At 46.4% G+C, this 13,934-nt stretch overlaps 1 protein-coding gene and 1 long non-coding RNA gene across 3 annotated transcripts in view; one reads left to right on the top strand and one right to left on the bottom strand.

Annotated features, from left to right (window-relative positions):
* LOC146854036 (C-type lectin lectoxin-Enh4-like) overlaps positions 1 to 13,934 on the top strand; it is a 114,196-nt gene that overhangs the window by 86,942 nt on the left and 13,320 nt on the right. The gene's annotated exons all lie outside the window — the stretch shown is intronic.
* Positions 1,537 to 13,934, bottom strand: part of LOC146854035 (uncharacterized) — a 122,530-nt gene continuing 110,132 nt past the window's right edge. The window contains exon 4 of the long non-coding RNA XR_014981160.1: positions 1,537 to 1,973. This is a non-coding gene — a long non-coding RNA (uncharacterized LOC146854035). The remainder of the gene's footprint in view (positions 1,974 to 13,934) is intronic.

The following is a 13,934-nucleotide window of genomic DNA, read 5'->3' as shown; positions in this document are numbered from 1 at the left end:
ACAATGGGATGAATGGGAGAGTCAGCGGAAGAGCTGTAAAAAATATGGCGGACCAAGCAAAAAACCCACAAGAAGGCCAATAAGTGCACACAGAAAACTAGCCATGCCCCCCAAATACACAAAACACACATGGCAAAAAGAAAAAGAAAAATCCCAGGACAACACACCTGTCAGCAACACCCCAATTGGACACACCCACATAGCTGAGTATAAAACCAGCCCCTTCCCCGACCACATTCCTTTGCAATACTCCAGGACAGAAGGGACACATACCCCCAGCTCACCGGAGAGGCAAAGGACACAACATCACTAGCCACACCACACACAGCACCACCACCACCTCCACACCAGCCCAACTAACCCCCCTGCCCAACACACACCATACACAGCACAACCACAACCACCACTCACACTCCTGCACCCACAACCCCTTTGCATACCACACACCATGGCCACACAGAAAATGCCCAAATTCACTGAGAGTGAGTTGAAGGTCATGGTAGATGAGATAGTCAGAGTGGAACCACATATTTTTGGTACCCTGGTCCAACAGACACCATTAGCCACAAGGACATAAATGTGGGCAAGGATAGTCCAAACGGTCAATGCAGTAGGGACCACCCCAAGATCAAAAAAGGAGATCATGAAGCGTTGGCATGATCTGAAGAGGGTGGTCAAGGAGAGGAGGAGCAAGAACCGTGAGCTGGCTCAGAGGACTGGCGGTGGCCCTCCCATTCCACCAAAACCATTCACACAATGGGAGGAGAAGGTGCTTGCCATACTGCATCCAGAGAGTCTCACAGGAGTAGCCTGGGAGTGGAGGCTGGTAAGTACAAACAAATTAATCTCTCGTGGATTGTGAGACTTTATGGATTGGGGAGAGACTTTGATGTTTGAAAGTTCTGAGTCACAATGTATCATGGTTGTGCCGCAGTAGCCGTAATAGGAGTGCTACTTTGGTGTTTATTCTCACAAGAGCACTATTACCAGCCTCTTGATCGGATGTCATTATAGTGATTCACAGGAATACACAATAGGACGGGTTGGTTTACTACGAGGTGATGGTCTTAATTATAATATGGATGTTAATGAGGATCCTTTGATAACTAGCAATTCACGGATGGTTTTAAAGCCCGGGTATTTTCGATTCTAATGGCCATACGACTTCAAAAACTCAGTTTTGAATCATACTGAAATTTCTCTAACAAGGGATGATTACCAGGATTGTGTTTGTGGTCGTGTGTGGGTCATTTGGAGCTGTGGTGTTTGCACTATAACATCCGGATTGGGCGTGCATATATACACTGTAACGCATTACTAGATGTGGCGTAACTCTGACTTTGGAGTGTTATTCCCGATGTTCATGCCTTGAAAAAGTCTGAGCAAAGACGAAACATGAGTCGGCTAATCGTGTGCTGGGAATTTTGAGATTTGTATTATGAGAATAAAGACTGCTAATCGACATGAAGAATGACCTCTCTGGATTTCTGTTTCTGATTAATAGTGTTGTGCTTTCTTTGTTTTGAATTTGGGTTTATTTACAACAGCAATATCAGCAGACAATGGGTGTGTTGCACATTGACACCCACCGTCAAGTTAAGTAGTGGGTGATGAGCTGTTCACGCAGGTCAACACTTTCCTCCTCTCCAGTGTCCTCATCACTGGACACGGCTTGGTTTGCTGGCTGGGGCCTTGGGTCCTCACCATCATCCAGGAGCAGGGGAACCTCCTTGCGAATGGCTAGGTTGTGGAGCATGCAGCATGCCACTACAATCTGACACAATTCCCTGGGCGAGTATACCAGTGCACCTCCATCTTGTCCAGGCAGCAGAAACGTGACTTGAGCAGACCAAAAGCACGCTCCACCACACGAAGTGTCCTCCCATGGGCCTCATTGTAGCGTATTTCTGCCGAGGACCTGGGATTCCGCAGTGGGCTCAGCAACCAGGGACGGTTGGGATATGCAGAGTCACCTAGGTATGACAAACACAAATAGACATTTCAACGTCGCAGAGGTTGAGGGCAGCAGGTCACACACCTAGCATGCCACACAACTAGGCATACTCACCCACAATCCATGCACACTAGGGAAGAAGATTAGCCAAGATGGTCATATCTGCCAGGCACACCACTTGCACATTGATGGAGTGGTAATGTTTGCGATTGTGGTAAATGTGCTCACTTGCCTGTGGTGGCACAAGACTGACATGGATGCAATCAATGGCCCCAACAACATTTGGGATGTTGGAACAAGAACAGACAATAGGTACAGAACAGATAAAAAATGTTCAGGTAGTTAATCTATCGAGTAAAACCTTATCCAAAGACCTTATTACAGCACTCCAAAAGGGGATGAATTTCTGTCCAACTTCAATTTATGATGTTACTGATACTAGAATTGATGTATTTAAATTTGTAAGGCAACTAAAATTAAAAAGGTTTTTTGAGCAAAACCCAAAGCCTAATGTTTCTAGAGGATGTGATGAGATTACTGGAGATGTGTCAATTCAAGATGTTCTCAATGTCACGACACTTTTATCTTTGAATGAGGAAGCTGATGCACCAGTTGATGTTCGTGATGTGGCCTCTGATCTAAATCATTTGACTAACTTTAGCATTGATAGTGGTCTCAAAAATAAGTTCCGTTGGACCCCTCAACTTATTAGTGGAAACAATATCAATCTCTTTTATAAACAAGTCAATTTAGATTTAGACAAGTGGGATAAACATATGACTACCACTAAATATACATCTAAATCATGCAATTTGTCTTTTAATGAACGGAAAGCACTTAAAGATCTATCTAAAGATACAGACCTTATAGTGAGAGAAGCCGATAAGGGAGGAAATATGGTCATAATGGACAGATCAAAATATGATATGGAGATCTTATCACAACTTACTAATGACATTTGGTATAAAAAAATTGATAACAATCCGATGTTTCAAATCACAAAACTTTTTCCTTCAAACTGCTTAAATGGCAGGAATGTGGCCTTTTATCCCCCAAAGAATTTCTATTTCTCAAGACGGATAAACCTAGATATCCTTGTATGTATTCCCTTCCTAAAATCCATAAAAATCTCAGTAACCCGCCAGGTAGGCCAATAATCTCTGGAATTGGAGGGCCAACTGAAAGGATGGCGGAATTTGTCGACACCTTTTTACAAAGGTATGTACACAACCTTCCCTCATACATTAGGGATACGAAACATGTTTTAAATATTCTTAATGACCTCACATGGGTTCATGACATGAGATTCGTCACAATGGACGTTGTCTCATTGTATACTAATATCTCACATGAACATGGCATTCAGGCTTTGAAGCATTTCTTGTACCGACGCCCGATAGAACTCCTTGAGCATTCTGAGATGCTGATTGAAACGTCATCATTAATCTTAAAAAACAATGCCTTTCTTTTCAATGAGGTATGGTACCTGCAGACCTGCGGTGTAGCGATGGGTTCCAGGTTTGCTCTGTCTCTTGCTTGTCTCTTTAAAGAATGGTTCGAGGCGGAGCATATCTGGGCCCTTTGGGTGCTAGATGGCATGACTCCATTTTATATTGTGGAAGATATATAGATGACTGCCTAATCATCTGGACTGGCAGTAGTGAGGACCTTGAGGAATTCTTTCAGCATATGAATTCCAATATTTACAACATGACCTTTACCATGACATCTGATTTGGAAAGTATTATCTTTCTTGACCTTGAACTTTTCCATCAGGAGGGGAGAATACATAGCAAAATGCACCGAAAAACCACAGCGTGCAATTCCTTGCTCCATGCCAATAGTGCTCATCCGAAGAGCCAAATCAATGCTATACCCTTCGGTGAAATGCTGAGGGCACGCAGAAATCGCAGCAGAGAGGAGGATTTCGTTGAACAAGTGAAGGATATTGAATGTAGATTTCATGCTAGGGGCTATTCAGGAAAAACTATCTGTAGAGCTAAAAATAGGGCCATACGACTGAATAGATCTGACACCCTTAAGAGTATACCATATAAAGACAGGAAAGACACCAAGTCTTTAGTTAGACTTGTGACCAACTACCATCCTTGGTCACATAAACTTTATGCCATTCTCAAGAACAACTGGTCATTACTAATGGCAGATAGATCATTGGAACAATACATCTCAAAATCCCCAAGTATTACATATAGGAGAGGAAGAACAATTCAAAGCATCATTAGTCCGAGTTATCCTAAACAGACATCAATCAAAAATACTTGGCTTGACTCACTTAATATTGGATCCTACGCATGTGGTAACTGTAGTATGTGTAAGTTCACTAAGAAAGGAATAAAAGACTTCGAATATAATGGATCACGTAAGTTTCAAATTCGTGATCATATTGATTGCCTGACAAAGTTCGTTGTCTATGTGATTCAGTGTAAGTGTAGCATGATTTATGTGGGCAGCACCATCCGCCCCCTTAAGGAACGCATGGCAGAGCATTTTCGCGCTTTAAAAAATCTTGATATTAGATACCCAATTGGTTGCCATGCGTCTATATGCCAGAAACAGGGATCCTCATTGGGATTTCGTTTTTATGGGATTGAAACTGTGAAGAGTGACCCTAGAGGTGGTAATAGGGAATTGAGGTTACGGCAATCTGAGGCCCGATGGATTTCAAAATTACATGCAGTCAAACTCGGAATAAATGTAGATCATGAACTACATTACTTTCTGAATACATGATTAGGACCTATTCGTGGCCCTGCTCATCATTATCTTGATCTGCTATGTTATCCTAACCCACCTAATCTGAATCGTCTGCTCTGTAGTTCTGGTTGATGATCAATCGGAATAATAATGACAATTTTGTGGTATTTGTACTATAATTTCACTTTATTGGAGTATCTGAAAATGAGTGACTTTAATTTAATCTTCTGTTCTGTAGTTCTGGTTGTTGATCAACTGGAATAATAATGACTATGTGTTGAGATTCGTACCATAATTGCACTTTATTGGAGTATCTGTAAATGAACGATCTAAATTGTCACTTTCATATATATTATTATTAGTAAGATGGAATATTAATATTTCCACATTAACTGTCAAAATACCGTTCAAACATTTATTGAGTATTTTATGTTGGTTTTTCGTTTACAATACTATAAAATCCTGATGTTTTGATCTTCCAAGCCATCATTCTGTACTTATATGTATGATGTATTTAAATGTCATAATTCATGCCCATTTAGTTTGGATCATAGTACCTTTCATACCGATTTTAGGATTGATTTGCAAACTGTTGTATGTCATTGTGATCTCTTTGGGACATTTGGCCTTACTATATTCTAAACCCTAAAGATACATGCTCCTTTGCTATTTACAAATTATGACTCCTTTTTCGCTGTAGTTTTCTCTTATGGGTTGTTCTGGTGATATTGTGGTTGGCGATGCGATGACATTTGGAAACACATAACTGTGTTCTTACTCTAATTTAGGGTTATATTTACTGGTTTATATGTGTTACGATTTAATTTGTTTTTAAACATTATGATGCTCAACACTCTTAAGTTACTTTTGTATTTACACGTCAGAACTAGGGTTCTCCCAATTATAATTACCCTTTAAAGATGGCGACTCCCATACAAACGGTTTGCTCGTCAGTCCTTTCTCTAAACAATCATTAGTGACGCACACGCTGGGACGAGCCCCTATATATACGGGACCATCATGGTGCCCGTTTGCTTTACTTACACCGGACCCCAGATACTTATCGGAGCACTCTCCACATTTCAGGTAGGATTTTGGGTGCATTATGGATGTGCTTAGTGTTACCGCCTAGTAGTCTCCTTGCGCTTTGGAAACTCTATTTATTGATATATGTCATAAATTATGGCTGCATAGAGAGGCGTCCATACTATTGAGTTATGAGGGATTGATGTTCCCTCTGATTGAGAACTGCTTTTTAGATCGAAGTATGTTATGTGTTTCTGATGGAGAGACAATGGTATATCCCCTTTGTGTTTTCAGACTACTCATTGCCGTATGAAAATATATGCTGACTGGGACATATTCTCGGAGTCAGATTTGAGGTAACTTTATCCTTTAGACCGATGTTCCGTGGTTTTCCCTTTATTTATGATAAATGTTACTGAATTTTGCTTATTAGTCCACAAAGGGTAACTTTGTCATAAACTGATGAATCTTATCGACACCTTGAGACTTATTGTTTTGAGGTTTTTTAAAACCGTGACATAGGGACTTTAAACTTTTGATCCTTATTTACCTTTCAGATATCTGGCATTGTACTGCAATATTTTAAAATATTGGCTGACTTTCTCATCGTACTCGCCACGTATATTATTGCACTAGATGACACTCAAGCAGAAACTTTATTGCTTATGGTGAGTGTCACATATATACATACAATTTTACGCACAAATTAAATTGTGATATTATGAGGACACTACACTTCTATTGCATACGAGAGTGTTTAGTGATTATTCTTCTACTCTCCGTGTTTGGTGGATACCTATATCAATTACAATGATTTCTTATTCACTATACTATGCGGTAATATCTTAGGGGATATATGACCTGAGTTTATAATTGAGCTCTTGAGTTGTGTTATTCATCCTCTCTTCTTCTTTATTATGTTTGGATTACTTTCACACTGATCCTTTCGTACACTTCCAAAAATCTTTTTCAACGTTTGAATTTTCTCTGACACACTATGTAATATTATAGTAATTATCACAGAGGTGTCCTCCTATATTTTGTCTTTTTACTTTTCTCTTATTTTCTTTTTTCTTTTTTCCTGGGTCTTTCATTGGTGTTATTATCTGAATGGTTCATGCTGCTCACAGTAATATATGTGATTAGTAATGAGATATTGTCTGATGAGTAATTTTTATTGTAATTTTTATTATTATCTTGTAGCCCTGAGGAAGTCGTTGGGGCCATTTGCCCTAAGATGAAACACGTGGTGGCTGCATATATCCTTGGTTGAATTTATAAAACATGTGATCTGGACAACTGAGACAATAAAGAAGATATATCCTCATCCATATGGATTGGACCTTCTTCTTATACAACTGTTATCCCTACAATGAACACTGCTCTCTTCTTTGCTCGGGAACAAACCATTGTGTACAACATTTGGGATGTGTCCAAGGGGATAGAAGTCTCCCTTCACAGCTGGCAATTCAGCACCCCTGGGGAAATGAATGTATCTGTCCTTGTATAGCATCATGGCGGACAGTACATCACGCAGCACCATGCTGAACATCGGTTGTGACATCCCACCAGCGCTGGCCACTGTCTCTTGGAACGATCCAGTGGCAATGAAATGCAGGGCTGCCATCACCTTATAAGTAGGGGTAAAAGCTGTTGGATATGTCCTGCGGGGTTGCAGGTGGGGCGCCAACATATCACAAAGGGTTTTCAGGGTGGCTCTGTCCAGGCGACATTTCCGTATGATTGCAACATCCTCAATGTCCTCCAGCACCGTCAAGTGACAAATCAAATTTGGCCTCCTCCTAGTGGAGATGATAGTGAACATGTGTCAATGCAATACATCATGAGATGTGCAAAGCACATCACGTTCTGGATGACACAACGACAACAATGACTGACATCAACCTTGACTAACAGACCAGCTCACATGTAGGGACACCTTCATGTGCACAAAGGCCACACCTGTCAACTTACACAAGACAAGTACCTAAAACACCACCTTGGTCAATGTGAATACACATAGGGATAAGGCCACATTTCAAATGGGCATGCCTGGGAGTATAGCATCCATCAAATGTGTAACTAATCGAACCCACAGTCTCATACCTAGCTGCTGGCCCTGTCACACCTCAATGCGTCATTACAACCTGGCACACATCCACCACACAATGACCACAGTTGGCGCTGGAATGACGAATGTGTGCATGAGCAGACATGAGAGGCAATGCAACATAGTTCATCATTCATTGGGACGAGCATCGCTGTGATTGTCACTGCACCTCAACACATTGACATGTCTAAACATTGTAGAGTCAATAACAGCACTGTCCTGCCTACACCAACATCACATCCATAAGTGACATGTGAGTGGGTACAGGCCAATCTACGAAACACACACACAAACATGGCATGTGTAGCGATCAGTGGAGTAAATGGGAGATTAGCCTTGTGTGCACAGTGATGTTCCATTGACCATCTTGGCCCTGTGCCCTGTTGATGTTTGACAGATGGGCATTGCGATTGTATGGCATCCATATCGCGGTAGCTACCGCCTGGCCCCGGCGGTGTATCGCCAGCACCCCCATTCACACAAGTGCAGTAGTCATAATCATAGAGACATGCCCATATGGCGTGGGCATGCTCCGCCACCCAAACCGCGGTGCCTCGTGTCAGTGCATGGCACCCATAACGCGGTAGCTACCACCTAGCCCCGGCGGTGTGTCACCAGCACCCCCATTCACACAAGTGCGGTAGTCATAGGCATGGACACATGCCCATATGGCGGTGGGCATGCTCCACCACCCAAATCGCGGTGCCTTGTGTCAATGCATGGCACCCATATCGTGGTAGCTACCGCTTGGCCCCGGTGGTGTGTCACCAGCACCCCCATTCACACAAGTGTGGTAGTCATAGGCATGGAGACATGCCCATATGGCGGTGGGCATGCTTCGTCACCCAAATTGCGGTGCCTCGTGTCAATGCATGGCACCCAAATCGTGGTAGCTACCGCCTAGCCCCGGCGGTGTGTCACCAGCAACCACATTCACACAAGTGCGGTAGTCATAGGCATGTAGACATGTGGTAATTTACACAGCTGTCCGCCTACAACCCGCGTGGGGCCGGCAGCGTCACACTAATCTGCAACATCTGTTGAGGCTGTAAGTGAAGCTGCACCATTCTGTGTGTCGTGTAACCTTTATGCCATCAGTGACCATGGGAACATTCATAAGTTGTGTCTTATACAGAGCCGACCTGCGCGGCAGCCCCCCATTCCATATTTTCAATATAGAATACATCTCACCCACAGTGGTAAACCATCGTTGTCGGAGGCGCCGTGAGGGGGGATCCCCATCCCGCCACCCCCTCGCACCAGTTGAGTGGGCTGTGACAACTCCCGGCCACCCCGCCAGTTATTAACGGGAGCGCCGATCTGCAGGGCAGGAGCGAGATATATGGACATCTGCACCGGATTGAATCTCCCCTACCATCCCTACAAGCAATTCAACCTGCGAACCGTTTTTTTGACGCTTTTTGTGTATCCCAGAAGTGCCTGCGTTGGGGAAGGTGTCATAGGGACATCAATCATCACTGAAATGCCAGCGTACACCTGACACCAATAGTCTGCGATTTCCCGGCAGTTCCAGGCCATGTGCAGAAAGTCTGGCGCTGGTGAGCGGCAGCGCCAACAGAAATCATCCCCTCGCAGGCCCACCCTGAACATGTGAGCAGGGGTGCAGTAAAGTCTATGCAGGAACTTGTAGTGAATAACCCTGAATCTACTGCTGGAGGAGATCTGCTCAGTCTGCAGACAACAATAGCTCCAGAGCTCGTCTTCCATGGGTACCCCTAAGTCTGCTTCCCATTTTGTGCGCGCCCTGCAGGGTACTGGGTCCGGCGCTGCGCGGAGTGAATGATAGAGCTTGGAGACCGCGTGTGCTGGAGTGACAGCCTTGACAATTGGTGTAGAGGGTCTAAGGTGGGCGGTTCATCCGGAAATCCCTCTGTGAGTGCGCGGATCCCACTGCGGAGTTGAATGTAAAGAAATGTGTCCATGGGGGTAGGTGTGTTGTCGGCTAAGATGTGTGTCAGTGATCGAAACTGTCCATCTTTATATAGGTCACCCCATGTCTTAATGTTATGTTTGTCTAAGAAATGTTTAACTAATCGTTCCTGCAGACCGGGTAACAGAGGATGGTATGCCAGGGGAAGCAATGGGGAATACATCAAGGGCGTGCAGAGTTTTTTCGCGATATGCCGCCATGCCAGGACCGTGGCGGAAACTGTGGTATGGTGCACAGCTCTGGCCTCTGGCACACTAAATATGGCGCCCTCCAGTGGGACGGGATCTGCCAACCAGTGCTCTACCGCTATCTGTGGCATAAAGGGAGTGGGGTGGAACCAATGATAGACGTAATGTGCCTGGGCACTATAGTAGTAGAGCTCAAACTCTGGTAAATCAAATCCCCCCTGCGCGAATGGGCGAGTCAATACATCCCAGCTCAGGCGGGGTCGTTTCCCCCCCCAAACTAGACGGATGAGCTCGGAGCGCAAGCGTTGGAAGAAGGACTTGCCCGGATAATATGGGATATTTAAGAAGAGGTAGAGGAGTTTGGGAAGGACCACCATCTTAATAAGAGATGCGCGGCCCGCAAATGAGAGCGGCAACGTGATCCATCTGGTTACACAAGTTTGAATATGATCAAATGTGCGCCCGTAATTCATCCGCATCAATTCTTCCCTATCCCGGGAGAGCAGTATACCCAAATATCGGACCTCATCTTCGCACCACCTCAGTGGATAATCAAGGGGGAACGGCTGTGCAGCTGCGGTGAGCGGGAAAATAGTGGATTTTCCCCAATTAATATGTATACCAGACATGCCCGCAAACCGAATGAATTCCCTCAGGATAGGATTAAGGTTAGCAGCAGGGTCGCGGAGGTATAGAGTGATGTCATCCGCGTACAATGATATTAGCACCTCCCTCTGCAAGCAACGCAGGGCCTTATCCCTGTGATGCTGTCGGAGCCGAGCAGCCAGCGGCTCCATCGCAATGGCGAACAGCAGCGGGGATAGGGGGCACCCCTGACGTGTCCCCCGTGATATAGCAAAGGCCTCTGATATTCGGCCGTTCACCCCCACCCGGGCCATCGGCTGACGATAAAGGATACCTATCCACTGCGTGAATCCGATCGGCAGCCCCGTATTGCGCAGGATACATTGGAGATAGTCCCATTCCAAGGAGTCAAATGCCTTAGTGGCGTCTAAAAAGACCTCCACCAGTGGCAAGTCATGGTCTACGTTTTGCAATATTGAGAAGAGGGTCTGGAGGTTGTAAGAGGTGGCCCTGCCTGGGACAAATCCCGCTTGATCCAACAGCACCAGACCCCCCAATAGCAACTGCAATCGATTGGCTAATACTTTGGTCAGAATCTTGGCATCGCAGTTGATTAAGGAGAGGGGGCGGTACGAGTAGCAACACTGGGGCGGTTTCCCGGGTTTAAGTAGGGAGGTAATTAGGGCTTCCTGCATTGATGGGGGAAGTGCGCCGGATTCATGGGCCTCCATGTAAACCTCGCACAGCACCGGAGCCAGGATATCCACATAGGCTTTGTAGAAATCCATGGGCAAACCATCCAGGCCGGGGGCTTTACCCGAAGACATCTGACCAATTGCGTCTCTAATTTCCTCCAGGCTGATGGGCTCAGCCAGGAACTCCCGCTGGCGATCCGAGAGCCATCCTAATGTGAGTTCCCTCAGATAGTCATCCATATCAAGTTCACCTACTCTGGTAGTGGAGTAAAGTGCCGAATAATGGGCAGTGAAGGCATCCAAGAGCGAGTTTGTGTCTCGCAGAGGTGTCCCACCCTCGCTCTCCAGCTCCAATACGAAATTTGAGCACCGCGGAGGGCGAACCACTCCTGCTAGGAACCTCCCAGGGCACTCTCCCTCCCCATAAGCCCTCGCCTTGAAGTATTTACCCCTGAAGTTAACCTCCCGCTCCGCGGTGGACTTGTATTCCGACAGTGCGGTCCGGTATTGTGCCTGCGTAGCTGAGTTAGTGGCATAATCAGGTTGAGTTTCTAATGTGTGTAACGTGGTTTCCAATTTATGCAATGTGTTACGTACGGCGCGCAGCACACCTGAGCTTTTTGAGATACAAATACCCCGCATCGTGACTTTCAACGCCTCCCACAGGGTGGCAACTCGGTCCACTGATCCCTTGTTGTGCGACAGGAAGTCCTCAATGTCTTGACACAGTTCTGTGCGGAACAGTTCATCAAGTAAAATGTTAGGTTGGAGTCTCCAGGAGGGCGACCTCCCCATCATGTCATGCAAGCGGAAATTAGCCAGCACCGGGGAGTGGTCAGAGAATGTGCGGCCCACATGTTGTGCTGTGACCAGCGAGGGGGCTAAACTTCTGGAAAGCAGCAGGTAATCCAGTCTGGCCCACGTGGCGCGTGCAGTATTCCAGTGCGTACCCTCCTTTTGAGTCAGATGCAAGTGACGCCAGGCGTCTATGATTTCCTGTGCATCACAAATGTCACGCAGGTATCTGTGTGTGGTGGTGTAGTGCAGTGTAGAGGGATTGGACCTATCTAGCGCAGGGTCAAGCACCGCATTGAAGTCGCCTCCCCATATGAGATGTGTGGATCCCACTTCCCTTATTCTGTTCCAGAGAGCAATGAGGCTGCTAGGGTCGTCGCAGTTAGGGCCATATGAGCAGGCCAGGGTGATGGTTTCAACACCGATCCTACCCCAAGCCATACAATAACGTCCCTCCCGATCGGCTACGTGGCCCAGGGGAGTGTAGGGGACCCCTCTTTTTATCAGAATAGCGGTGCCCCTCGCATAAGACGAATAGGGCGCAAAAATAGAGTGTGCTGCCCATCTGGCGGCAAATGTGCCACCGCGGTGGGGATCCATATGGGTCTCCTGTAAGAAGACCACCTGCACCCTTAATCTGTCTAACGCTCCCAAGATGTGTCTACGCTTCCTAGGATCCCCTAGGCCTCTAACATTCCAGGTGATCGCCGAGTGTAGCCCTCCCCCACCAGTGTCAGTGTCTACTGCACGACTCATGTCTGCAGGTAGTGAAGGAATAGATCTTGGAGCGTGCCACGCAAGTCTGTCCCTTATGCCACTGGAATTTGAAGGTGTCCAACGGTACAACAACACTATGCATGTTGACTTTACCCCTGCTAAATTCAAACAAACCAAATCCAACCCCTTGAATCCCTCCCCGCCCGCCCACTCCGACATCCCAAACATACCGAGCATCTCCCCCACCCCATACAAACTCCCTACAATAAGTCATTACCCTACTGGGGAACACCCAATTGGGGGACACTCGGAGTCCGGACCTGCCGTTCACCTCCCCCGATATTTCACCCGCAGTCCACCAGACGCATTAGTCAGCGGAAGGCGCGGGAGGGGGAGGCGAGTGCCGGGGCGAGTTCATAGTTAATTAACATCCAGAAAAAACATGAGGGCAACAAAGTCCGGATAGTAACTGCTCATCGTGAGAGGGCCAGGGCCCAGACCCATGCGCACAGCGAGCACCCAGGTCCGGATCTATGGCGTGGGCCAAAGCAAGTCTGAGGTACCAGGCTGGGCTAGAGTGATAGCCATGACGCTTTTTATCAGTCCAGCGCAGAAGTGGGTGATCGGGAGCCAGCCCTTTCCGATGGAGACCCGGCAGCTCCCCGGGAGTTCTTGTGGTCTTTGAGAAAGAGTTCCACTTGAGAAGGGTCCTGAAAAATGTGAGGCTTGCCATGATAGACCACCCGTAGGCGAGCCGGGTACAGCATGGAGTATTGAATTCCACTCTGCATCAGACGTTTCTTGACCGACCCAAATTTACGGCGCGCATCTTGCGCCGACTGCGTGAAGTCTGGAAAGAAGGAGAGTATAGCGTTTTCAAACTGGACAGGTTGTTTCTCCCGGGCTAGCCTAAGCAGGGTATCGCGATCTCTATAGTTCAGAAATCTGATTATGATAGGCCGCGGGGGGGCTCCGGGCACGGGGCGAGGGCCCAGGGAGCGATGGGCTTGCTCAACCACCATGTGTGGAGAGAAGGCAGTCGTGCCAAACAGATCAGACAGGAGCTTTTCAATGAAGGTTTCCATTTTACCGACAGATGTAGACTCCGCCAGACCAATGAGGCGCACGTTATTGCGGCGCGATCTCGCTTCTAAGTCCTCGTTCTTGTTGGAGATCACCTTCAGTAATCTCTCCATTT

The sequence above is a fragment of the Triturus cristatus genome, chromosome 4_1 (assembly GCF_964204655.1).
Source record: "Triturus cristatus chromosome 4_1, aTriCri1.1, whole genome shotgun sequence".
NCBI classification, from domain to species: Eukaryota; Metazoa; Chordata; class Amphibia; order Caudata; family Salamandridae; genus Triturus; species Triturus cristatus.
This window is presented reverse-complemented; position numbering and strand designations above follow the sequence as displayed.